At 43.0% G+C, this 12,993-nt stretch overlaps 1 protein-coding gene across 5 annotated transcripts in view; it reads right to left on the bottom strand.

The window, feature by feature from the left end:
• Positions 1-12,993, bottom strand: part of AFAP1 (actin filament associated protein 1) — a 122,111-nt gene that overhangs the window by 103,309 nt on the left and 5,809 nt on the right. For 2 of the 5 annotated variants that reach the window (XM_072863256.1, XM_072863259.1), the window contains exon 1: positions 2,957-2,977. The exons of 1 other annotated variant lie outside the window; for it this stretch is intronic. The gene's annotated coding sequence lies outside the window, so the exon portion shown is untranslated. Of the gene's footprint in view, positions 1-2,956; positions 2,978-12,993 lie in introns of those variants that run through there. 2 more of the 5 variants (XM_072863260.1, XM_072863261.1) reach the window with 2 other exon arrangements.

The following is a 12,993-nucleotide window of genomic DNA, read 5'->3' as shown; positions in this document are numbered from 1 at the left end:
TTGAACAGTATATGGTTTTATTGCAGAATTACACTAGCAATATACTTTACTAGATTACTAGGTCAGACCTCACTACTCCCCAGGGGAGAAGACTAGTTTCAAATTAGTTTTAAGTCAAGAAATCCTATTTATTAATATCCTCATGAGCTGAAGAGGTATAAGCACCTATATACTATATGGTTGCCGGTACAAACCAGTTTCTTCCAAATCAAGGTCAACAGTGAAAGGGAGGCATCTCCAGAAGGTTGTTCCTTGCACTTAAATTCTTAATCCCTGCCCAGTCCTGTACATTTTGTTGTATCTAAGGTCTTTATTTGTAAGAGGTATCACCAGTTCTCTGAATAGTAAGGTAAGGAGGGTTGTGTGAATATGTACTACAGATATCTTCTGCCAACATCTGTAGCAACTGATGGTGTTTTGCTAGGGATCTGGGTACAGTTTCGGGGAAAGCACTGAAACACCTACCAAGGTTTGATGCCCTCTTTTAGCTCTGTCTTGCCTTTGTGGTTAATACAGAATGTTAACATAAACTCCAGCTGCTCAGCATATCATAAGCCCTTGTAAAGAACATGTAAATGCATGCTTGCCTAAACTAAACAGCAACCATGTGGTCATGTACACTTGAGTGAATGTGATGTGTTTATGTATAGCACTTTCTAATAAATGCTCTACCTCTCCAGCTCCTAATAATATTTAACTTATCTCTTTCTTTCAACAAAAATTATTTAGGTAAAACAATACAGCAATAATCATCACATTTCAAACAATAATGAATCCTTCTGGGAGGTCACCAACAGTAGGTATTATAAGCACGATGTAGCCAGATAGCAATTATTCAGCCTGAAGCAGAGATGAAGAACTACATTCTTTATAAAGCTATTTTTATTTTTTTATAAACTATTTTTAAGTCTTTTTTTAAGACTTAAACAGCACCAAAAACTCAGACAAAGGCTGATGCCAGTAAACAAATATCAACAGGAAAAGAAATACAGAACATGGGTTATGTACACTGTCTGCCTGACGGGTGCAGTTAACCCCAGGACGAAGGAGCTTCACAAGGCGCTCTGCATCTTCTAGGTCTGCAGTTTTATTTGACCTTTTGGTGCATTAACAGACATATTTCAGTCTCTGAATTTTCCCATTGGCTTAAATGCAAACACACACATGTGTAAAGAACTTTGCTTGATTGGGTCTCATGGGCAAAACTCTATTTTTATAGGTGTTCATTTCCTACTGGAGCCATTTGAGTACTGTTGCATGTTTACAGTTTCCAGCCATCTCTACGTAAATCTCCTCACTAAATTCTATGGAAATGATTGCTCTACTAAACTACCTGAGAATGAGATATACAGATAATATATATAATGTATTTAATATAGAATATAGTATATAGTATATAATAAAACCCAAACCAAATAAAATTTTGGTTAAAAAACAGCCTTTATGGAGATCACCTTGCAATACAGTAGTTTATATATGGATTTCTGCTAAAGAAAGCCATATTTCTCAGTTATCTATATCTATATCTATACTTCCTGTCCAAATCTGAAGTATGCTTATAAAAAAATCAGGTTTTGGTAATAAATTCAAGCCACTGGTCCTCCCTGGACTTCCTTTCAAAATCCCAAATCCCTGGCACTACTCAGATGTAGAATTCATGTTGAAATGGATTAGTAAACTATTGGTTAAACCCAGATGCTTCTCCTTCCCAGAAATTCTCCAATGGGCACCTTTTCCAAGGACACAAGCAACATTTCCCCAAATTCTAGCTTTAGTTTCCCATGTACCTTCAAGTAATGACTCCCAAGGCACTACACAATCAGTTTCTTTTTCATTTTTTCTGTCTTCAGAATATGTTTTTCTGTGATTTGACAGCACAATTTTTTCTTTTTTTAAACAGTAGTAATAAAACTAATTATTTTTGGTCTATTTAAGATTAAGAGCCTCAGTCAGCCAACGCAAGACATCTTAATGAGTAAGGCACTAAGCACGGCAGTCTAAATAAAAATCTCACAGCTGAATGAACTGACATTTGGTATACGAATGATCTTATATGAGACCAATATGGCAAATTTCTCATAAAAGAGAGAACTAATATCATACAGCAACTCTCAGAAATACACAGCTAACAATTTTATATCATAAAACTCATTTTCCAAGAATCTGTCTTGGTCATCATTCCTGCATCTCCACTCTCTTTTCAAGGCTGTTTTCACAGAGTCCCCTGAGTCTTCACAGCATTGAAGGAGCCACGCACAGATGTTATGACAGACTTTTTTGTAAGCACTGAGTAAACCTAAATTAAGAGTACAAATAATTCACCTATCTGTGCAAATCCAAAGAACGATCACCTTGTTTTAAACCTCCTGAATAAATTCTTTTACTTCAGAAGAATTACTCATTTCATATGGTTGAAAGGAGGGAGGCAGACCATTTGAGCTTTAGAGGTGACATTCCTCTGACTAAATGCCAATGCTTATGAGGTACTCATCTGTATCTCAGGTAGCTGCCCTAGGCTCAATGCACAGTCAATGGAGAAATTTAGGCTTCCTAAAAGAGACATCTAGAACAGATCAGATTAATTACATCCTAGAGAAGCAGATTTCTATCCCCTGATTGTACGGGAAGTCTACAGGGAATGAGCTCAGCTGTAGACCTGCTCTCCCGTGTGTGGCTCGAGTCTGGCAGGATGTATCCCACCTAAATGCCTGTTGGCTTTCACATGCCTTTAATTTGAAAATCTGATCCCATGTTTACTAATACGAAAGTGAAAAAGAGCTTTCTCATTACAGTAAAGCTATTTAAATACAGTCAGAAAGTTGTTTACATATAGTCATATGTTATATTCACACACATATTTAATAGTGCTATTATCACTTATCATTTTTATGTCATCTTTTACCTGTGCTTAAGCACTTTTACTGAGAATAGAAGTAAGAGAAATATCTAGACTTACATTTTCTGAAGTACACATTAACCGGCACCATTGGGAGCCACAGCGGAGCTCACATAGTCTCCTCGGTTTCTGACTCACTCAGCATGCACATGAGGCTGCTGTTACAAGCACCAGGGACAGGCAGGACTTGTGAACATATGATGACACTTAGCTTCACATTCCCATTTTTTCAATACAGATGGTCCAGTGAGTGCTTTTCTTAGTGCCTTGCAAGTACCAATAGTTGAGTCCTAATTTAGAAGTGAATAGATTAAAACAAACTGTTTTTCCTCAGTTAGAAAGCACATTTCCAAGTGCTAATGTTCAAGATTAGTAAATGTAACATTACTTCATAAAAATGCATTCTCATTTCACTCTAACTTTGGCTTCCTCCTGTCGCAGCCTCATCACGGGTCTTTTTCTCCCAGCCTCAAAACTCTGGTGTGAAAAACAACAGATTTGACGTACAAATGAAAGATTTCATCCTGCTGTCCCAAGAGAAGGGAGGAGGGAAAGAAAGCACTTCTGGCTCGTAGCTGTCACCCATGTATCAGGAAGAAGCAATGCAACAAGCCACCACAAACATAATGAAAATAGTTTTAACAAACAACATGCCTATTCCCTCAAGTCCCACGGGTAAGCAGGGTAAGGGTTTGCACTGCACTCAGTACCTTTGCTTTTCCTAACTACCAACACAAGTTCAGCCATGTCGATTTAGCTCCAGCCCCAGCAGTACACTGAATAATGCAGTTATATATCCCATCACTACCCTTCTATATCCCATTACTACTCTTCTACACCTGGACTTGTGCAAAGCATTTAACACTGTCCTGCAGAACATCCTTGTCTCTAAATTGGAGAGACATGGATTTGATGGATGGACCACTCGCTGGATAAGGGATTGGCTGGATGGTCGCACTCAAAAGAGTTGCGGTCAACGGCTCCATGTCCAAGTGGAGACCAGTGACAAGTGGCGTTCCTCAGGGGTCGGTATTGGGACCGGCGCTGTTTAACATCTTTGTTGGCGACGTGGACAGAGGGATTGAGTGCACCCACAGCAAGTTTGCCAACACCAAGCTGTGTGGTGCAGTCAACAGGCTGGAGGGAAGGCATGCCATCCAGAGGGACCTTGACAGGCTTGAGAGGTGGGCCTGTGCGAACCTCATGAAATTCAACAAGGCCACGTGCAAGGTCCTGCACACAGGTCGGGGCAATCCCAAGCACAAATAGAGGCTGGGCAGAGAATGGTTTGGGAGCAGCCCTGAGGAGAAGGACTTAGGGGTGTTGGTTGATGAGAAGCTCAACATGACCAAGCAATGTGGGCTCACAGCCCAGAAAGCCAACCATATCCTGGGCTGCATCAAAAGAAGCGTGACCAGCAGGTCAAGGGAGGTGATTCTCTCCCTCTGCTCCGCTCTCATGAGACCCCACCTGCAGTACTGCCTTCAGCTCTGGGGCCCCCAACATAAGAAGGACATGGACCTGTTGGAGCGAGTCCAGAGGAAGGCCACGAAGCTGATCAGAGGGCTGGAGCACCTCTCCTGTGAAGACAGGCTGAGAGAGTTGGGGTTGTTCAGCCTGGAGAAGAGAAGGCTCCGGGGAGACCTTCTAGCAGCCTTCCAGTACCTGAAGGGGGCCTACAAGAAAGCTGGAGAGGGACTTTTTACAAGGGCATGCAGTGATAGGACAAGGGGTAAGGGCTTTAAACTGAAAGAGGGTAGATTTAAGTTAGCTATAAGGAAGAAATTCTTCCCTATGAGGATGGTGAGACACTGGAACAGGTTGCCCAGAGAAGCTGTGGATGCCCCATCCCTGGAAGTGTCCAAGGCCAGGCTGGATGGGGCTTTGAGCAACCTGGTCTAGTGGAAGGTGTCCCTACCCATGGCAGGGGAGTTGGAACTAGATGATCTTTAAGGTCCCTTCCTACCCAAACCATTCTATGATTCTATGATTCTATGTAGATAAGCATCAATGCATTTATCTCACAAATCTGTCCTGTTACTATTTGAAATAATTCTCCTCTTTGATCAATGTCCAAGTTGGTTACCCTCTGCTTCACTTTGCCTTTGGTTGCACATGTTGAGTTGCATTCTGTCCTTGAAGGACTATGATTGAAAATAATCTGAAATTAAATTCCCTACATAATTGCTGTCCATGGTCTTTTGATAAGAAAGCAGACCCAAACAAATTCCCATTGGCAAGACTGTGTATTGTGGGACTGAAAATCACCATGCTGGAGCACTCTGGTCTCATTTCTTACAAGGAGGGACTTTCTCACCATTTCTCTTCTAAAGCAGTTTGTCAGGATTTGTCACTGACTCTATCATCATCTCCTCTCACATGAAAGTTCACAACAGGTGCAGGTATTTGATCAAATACAGAGTAAGGCAAGGCAAAAAAAAAAGAGGGATGGCAGACAATTATATACAGGATAAGGTACCATTCAGTCATGAATACATGCCAAATCCAAAAAATCCCCAGGATGGGGCAGGCTTTTGCTTAAGAACAAGCATAAACATAAATAATAATTAATACTATTATTTTGGGGTAGGTATTTACAACTGCAGTGATTTCACTGGGGAGACAAACCAGTTTAATGTTTTCTGAGTTCAGCAGAAATACTGTCATCTTTGGATGATGCAGTTAGATTAAGCTCACCCGACATTGTAAAGTGCCCTGTATGAGTAGATGCTGATAGATGGTCATTTGGAAATGTGTTTGGAAAAGCAGCTATCAGTCACAATCAACACACCACTTTAAATTTTCCCTTCAGAAGTTAATATTTTTAATCTGGAAACTGATAGCAATCTGACCTAACACGTATCTTAGTAAAAATCCTACAATAGCAATACAGCAAAAGAGTGGCGACACATTATTTATACTTATCTTACAGAATACACAGTTCTTGCCTTGAAGGATTCTGAAAATGGGTGCACATATGAAGAAGGTAGAAGAAAACCTCTGGGAAGATAAAGAAGCTAGGGCAATACAAAACAACCCAAATCAATCCCTTTGCTAGTCTTATTATACATTTCACAGTTGTTTAGCTAGCTTAATAATGCCATTTCTTAGCCCTCACACATGGAACAGATGGGATGCAGCCCTCTGATCCTTAAAGAACATGCAACTTTATGCTGACGAAGCTTTTAATCATCCAGGATACACAGTCTACCACCATCAGAATTTTAATTCAATGACATAATTCCATGGTGCCATCACATAAAGAAAGGAAAATAATGGTATCCTCAAAAGCCTAGATTCTAGTAATCTTCGCTACTAGTTGCAAGCCAGCAGACAAGCTGAATGTAAAACAAGATAATGGCAGCAGACAATGAAAATTCTCACTCAAAGGGCTCTCTGCTGGCGTTCAGTGATTTCCCAGCAGTCCTATTATTAGGGTCCCAAGTTCTTGATCTTTCTCTTATTAGTCAGTGACAAAAATTCACTTGCCTACAGGCAGAGGAAGAGTCCTTTTGGGCATGGATGCTATTTCTTAAGCACAGGAAGAAAGAGGCATCACTCTGATTACAATGCCAAATTAAAAAATTAATAAAATTATTGAATGCTGTATTAGGTTTACTACAGTATAAACAATAATTCCATAGGAAAATGCACTTTACATGTGAAATCAGCAACCACTGAACATTTATTTTTCCAGGTGGCTTTTATCATTCTGTTCTTAACAGTTTGAAATGACATTTTCCCCTTCTGCTTTGGACAACTTCCACTGGTGAATGTGGAGTATCTGTTTCCTCCTTACAAAAATTGCATTGGGAAGAAATTCTCACTGTAATGAAGAAACAACGGCAAAAGGAATTTAACATTTTCCTAGGTTGGCTTACCTCAGAAAATGTCCAATAATTACAATTTTGGAGAATTATGCCACTAATAACAATTTCTCCAATCCAAGGAAAAACCTTATTGTCATGCCCTTTGTCTGCTTTCATGTATTTATACCCTGATAGACTCTATTATCACAAGGTTCAGTTGCTCAATATTATTTTGTGCCTTTCTGAACTATGCAAAAATGCTCTTTATTATTGACTGTAGCAAAACCACCCCTGTGAAGTGCTATGGTACACACAGAGACATGCTTAGTTCCACCCCTCCCAGAGCTGATAAGAGCCTTCTAGAATTATACACACACTTTTAGTTACTTCATTGCACTGGGTGCAGCTGAACTGAATAGGGGAAGGATTATTTCAGCAGACTGCTGTAATGAAGTGAACTGATCCAGGATGGTCATGACCCCCTATAGCTGACCCCAGTGAATGCAATCAAAGAAAAGTGCACGTATGTGTGGAGAGTCCCAGCACGTCTCACATCAGTGAGATAACTTGCACGGCTCTCCTACGCTGGCTCACTGGGAGAAGAGTGCAGTCTGTCATTTTAATAGCAAATAGCATAGCATTACGTGACACTGCTCACATAAGGAGTACAGGGCTGGAAACCAGCAGGCGAGATGTTTGCTCCATAGACTGCTCGACAGAAGGGGAAGGTAAGATAACTGCTGTAAACTGCAGTTCAAAAGTGGTGTGACAAATGGTCCTATGCATATAACACCTAGCGTTATTCCAAAAACTACGTTTCCCAGGTAAAGCAGATAAATGCTTGTTTGTCCCAGAGTTTAGGAGTGTTCCTAAACTCATTTGAGTTGCAGGAGTTAAGATGAAAGCTTATAAAACAGGGGTGACTATAGCAAGAAAAGGGAAAAGATGCTGTAAGATTCTTACACACTACTCTCCCTCCTATGGACTTGATTGAAGTGAAGATGGATTACAGTTTTGTACTGAAATCTCAGGAGCGTTGAGGCACTAGCAGGGCTGATGACACAAATGACCAGTGTACCAAAATCCTTACAGCTTTATTATGCATTTGTTTCAAGCATTCAGGGAGACGAAGTCAGTTCTCTCCTTCCCTCTGCGCCCTGAGCATCTGCCATTTCCAGTTCCTACTCCCCACCCCACCTCATGAAGTCATTAATTTTTTTATGAGTTATTAACATGTAAAGAGCTGCTCTAGGGTACCAAGTACTCTCTAAGTCACTGATGACAACCTACTAGAAGGGCACACACTTCTTTGGCTATATATATATAGTTCAAGCTATAGCTCAAGCAAGGGAACATTCCTGCTATGTTGTCTCTGGGCAACTTTGGTCCTGGCTCAGCCAGGTGACTGCACCATCCAGGTGATGCCTCCTGGCCCAGAACAGCTCCGCAGTCACACCTACGAAAGCTGCATACCTTCATTTCAGCTATCTTTACTTTCAGATATGCACATTTAGATCTTGTTCTGGGTTGCTCAGATCCTGACTCACAGAAGAAAGCACTTAGACCTCAGTAGGAAGCATCCCTTCCCAGTGATGTACAGGGAAAGGACTGGACTCTTTCATAAACACTGCTTCCAAGTCACCTCCCTGACAGGAAAGAACTTAACTAGTGTAAATGCAAAGACTGAGACTACTTAAAGCACACTCAAACCAAGCTAAGGTTTGATCCCTATTTGGCAGAGTATTTTTTCTTTATTTGGTTGTTTTTCTTTAAAGCTGGCATAGTAACAATCCCAGAACAGCTGGTTTATTTGTAGGGGTTGGTATATCAGGAAACCTAGCCCAAATGACCCCGAGTCTCAAAGACTGAATTCACCCTTTGCTCTCATAAAGTACAATAAACTTCTGGGCAATCTGAGTCTGCACTTAGATCTTGGAGCCCGTAGATGTGCTGACCATAAACAAGAAAGGAATCCCCAAGTGCAAGTACAGCAGAGCTAGTCCCATAATCCTTAAAAAGATATTACTGTGGCAGGAAAAAGAAGTTGAAGGAGTTGAAAAGGGCTGAAGAAATCTAAAAATCCCCAAACATCATACCTCTTCAAGACAGCTTTTGCTTTCCTTGTAATTTAATCAATATTTCAGTTGTTTCTTTGGGGGAAGACAGTCACATGGGCCTTCTACACGTACCTGTAATTGCCTTTAGGTTGTACAGAGAGCTACTGTTTACAGGGAAGCCTTCAGTATAGCTTATTTTGAACACTCAAATTACTTTTAAAAGAAGTTACATAGTTGGACTATAAGCAAGACGAGAGAAAAATGAGAGATCTGGAGAAGATGAGGTTAAAGGGCTGACAGCTCTCAGCAAGATTTTCCCCATATGCAAAATCTAGACTTGGCATTTTGTAAACAATAATAAAGGAGCAGATCCAAAGGGATGTGAAGGAAATTGCAGCGTTGAGAGGCTGTGAGGCTCAGTCATTGCAGACAGACAGACGGGAACAGCAGTCACCAAGAGCCTAATTGGGACTTGAGTCAGGTTAAAATTAACTGTTGCGTCCTGTTGGCTTGTTGGATACGGTTTGATCCAGATCAGCTCTGAGATCAGGCTCAGGACGTGGCTGTCACAAGGTGGAAGGTATCTTGGTGGCTCCAAGCCGCAGCAGTGGAGGTCAGTGGGAGGGCTCCTTTTGCGATCAGAAAGGTTGATGTGGGGTGGGCACACTCATGCACCTCGGCCGACTCCTGTCCGCAGACGTTCCCATCCAGCAGAGCAGCGTAAACACACGCCGCACAACCCAAAGCACTAATCTCACCGACATCAAATAAGATGATTCATTTATTTAAAGCTGAGCGCTTGCACAAACACTTCTCTGAGCTCCAGGGAAAGAAGTGCGGGAGACCAAGAAGCTGCCAAAAGTGAACCGAGGACAGCAGAAAGTCCCAGAGAAGATGAAAAGTTCACAAGCCACAGGAACAGACAAACTTTCCCAGAGAGGGAACAGCTCTTCCTTTCCCCAGAGGACACTTGTTTTGTTTGTCTGAGGTTTATGGTGTGTGCTTTCAGCTGTCTGCATGTTGGGGGCTTGTTTTCATTAATTTCTGAAGTGAGAGACTTTTAGGGTTTGGGGGTTTGTTTGGTTGGTTGTTTTTTTAAGGTCTCCAACAGGTTTTTTTCCTTTTAAATGAGACCTTACTTGTTAAATATCCCTTTTTTCAGCAGAACTAACTAACCTTGGAAATAGGATTGTTTTTGTAACCAGGTGGGGTCCCACCCATCTGCACTCAGCATTATTCACACTGGCCCTCATCCAGAATTTTCCCCAAGACTCTTCAGGGTGGATTTCATTCCTGTTAAGCTGAAAACAAAATGCCGTGGCCTGACCTAGCCTCTATCTCCTTTCAGCTCTCCTGGTTCTTCCTGAAGGACCCACCATGCACCCATCATCCCCTGTCCAAGGAGACTCGCAGCTTTTCATGGTCCTAATGGCAAACACATGGTGCAGACAGATGGATCCAGCAAGGAGAAGAGCTCTGTATGTTCACAGAAGCTCCTCACCCTGAATATTCCCCCCCCACAAGAAGCAGATCTTTTCATTTTCCAAAGGGTATTTTTGATAATGTTATGTGTTAACAGAGTTGAAAATCATTTAGCTCCTAACATTTTCAGGTATTTCTTTTCTTCTGTCTGTACCTCCTACCAGCAACAACACCCAGTAAGTATTTCACTCTATTCCCTTGTACGGACTTGGCTTACAAGAATAAATCCCGCTCTCCACAGGGGCAATTTCTTTCAGTTTGATCTATGCTAAGCCCCAGCAGCAGAACAGCATCAAAGAGTGGCCCCTCTGCAGCTCAGCTCCTGGCCACCCCCGTGCCCGTGACACTCAGCAGCCCTGCTTCTCCTTATCTAATGACTTTGCCTTTTACATTATCTATCTTATTTTCAACTCCTGACATTTTATCATTTCCTCATTGCAGCCCACTCTGCTTGCAGGGCTGAAATTATGTCTTTTCGCTTGGTCTACGCCACCAGCAGGCAGCCAGCTGGTTTGCTGCGTGCTCATGAAGCAGGAGGCCCCGAATGACAACATGGGACTCAGTTCCCGAGGCCGATTCCACCCCGAGGGATGGAATCCATTCCCGAGGGGTGGCAGCTTCCCCTCTCCTCATCATCCTCCTGCTGGAACGGGACAGCTTATGGCTTTGGCCTCTAAAACCCCTCTACCAAGCAGCTGTGCAGCCGCGGTGCCTGGCTGCTGGAGCTCGTGGTCCAGAGTTTCAGCCTCTCCTGGCCCCAACTCCTGCTCGGGCAGAGATGCTGGGCTGGGACTCAGGGGCTGATGCCGGCTCAACAGTGAGGACGGGCACCGCTGGCACGCAGTGGCTGACAGCACTGTCTAAAACCACCCAAGGATGTTTGTCTATCAAACCCTTCCCCTTGGCTGCCAAAATCCTCAGGGATTCCAGCGTTTGAAGACAGATGATGCACAGCATTGTTTTTGGGCAGGCTCCTTTCCACGTGGGTTTGCTGGTCTCTGGGGCAGGGGCTGAGCTGCGGCCGCTGCCCTGCCTAGTGCCACTTCAGCAGCCGGGGCCATAAAACCTGTCAAGCTGACACGGCACACACAGAGGGAAACCACAAAAGTCATCCTTTCCATAGCCAGCTAGCCAATTCACGTGATTTTTTTCCTGACAAAGTAGATAACCATTTTGCTAAACTTATTTCACATGTTATGAGCTTTTTCCTTGCACCTGCTATTGCACATTTCTTATGGCATTTCAAGCTTCCTTACCCAAATCTGGTACCAAGGTAGCTTCTACCAAGAATTGGCTGGTTAAAAACCACAAAAATTATAGATCATAGCCCGCTCTTGGCCATCAACATTACCAGTTTGAGGCTCAGGGCCTTAACCTTTTACTTGGTAGTATAACAGTAAATATATATCTATTTATTAGAATCACAGAATCATTTAGGTTGGAAAAGACCTTTAAGATCATCAAGTCCAGCTGTTAACCTACCACTGCCAAGTCCACCACTAAACCATGTCTCTCAGCACCACATCTACACGTCTTTTAAATACTTCCAGGGATGCTGACCCCACCACTTCCCTGGGTAGCCTGTTCCAATGCTTGATAACCCTTTCGGTGAAGAAATTTTTCCTAATATCCAATTTAAACCTCCCCTGGTGCAACCTGAGGCCATCTCCTCTCATCCTATCACTTGTTACTCGGGAGAAGAGACCAACACCCACTTCACTACACCCTCCTTTCAGGTAGTTGTAGAGGGCAATAAGGTCTCCTCTCAGCCTCCTTTTCTCCAGGCTGAACAACCCCAGTTCCCTCAGCCGCTCCTCATAAGACTTCTGCTCTAGACCCTTCACCAGCTTCATTGCCCTTCTCTGGACACGCTCCAGCACCTCAATGTCTCTCTTGTAGTGAGGGGCCCAAAACTGAACACAGGATTTGAGGTGCGGCCTCACCAGTGCCAAGTACAGGGGCACAATCACTTTCCTAGTCCTGCTGGCCACACTATTCCCGATACAAGCCAGGATGCTATTGGCCACCTGGGCACACTGCCGGCTCATGTTCAGTTGGCTGTCGACCAGCACCCCCAGGTCCTTTTCCACTGGGCAGCTTTCCAGCCACTCTTCCCCAAGCCTGTAGTGTTGCATGGGGTTGTTATGACCCAAGTGCAAGACCTGGCACTTGGCCTTGTTGAACCTCATACAATTGACCCCAGCCCATGGATCCAGCCTGTCCAGGTCCCTCTGCAGAGCCTTCCTACCCTCAAGCAGATCAACACTCCCGCCCAACTTCGTGTCATCTGCAAACTTACTGAAGGTGCACTCAATTAGCCTTTTTTCTCAGAAAACCTGTGTGCCAAAGGCAGCTCTAGTATATACCACCTATACATATATGCACTCTCTCTGCATATATCTATATACATCTACATATATACCTGTATGTATCAGATATACCCACAAACATATGCCCATGAAGGAAGTTAGAATTACACACCAGCAATTCTGCCTGTCCACATTGCTTCTTGCTCTCCCATCTAGCCGTCAGCTAGGACTTGGCCTGCAAGGAAGCCAGGCATGAAGTGACAACCTGTCACCGTACTGAGCCCTGCAAAGGAAGGCAAGAAAGTTGTACTTACTGCAGCTGGCAAGAAAAGGAGAGCAAAGGAATTTGAAAAAGGCAGTGAACTTGGTGTAACAGTGAAAAAAACATCTAAGAACACAAAATGTTTTAAATTTCAGTAAAACTCCAAAACCAGACCAAG

The sequence above is a fragment of the Ciconia boyciana genome, chromosome 5 (genome assembly GCF_034638445.1).
Source record: "Ciconia boyciana chromosome 5, ASM3463844v1, whole genome shotgun sequence".
Taxonomy (NCBI): domain Eukaryota; kingdom Metazoa; phylum Chordata; class Aves; order Ciconiiformes; family Ciconiidae; genus Ciconia; species Ciconia boyciana.
Note: the sequence above shows the minus strand (reverse complement) of the source record. Positions and strands in the feature narration are given on the sequence as shown.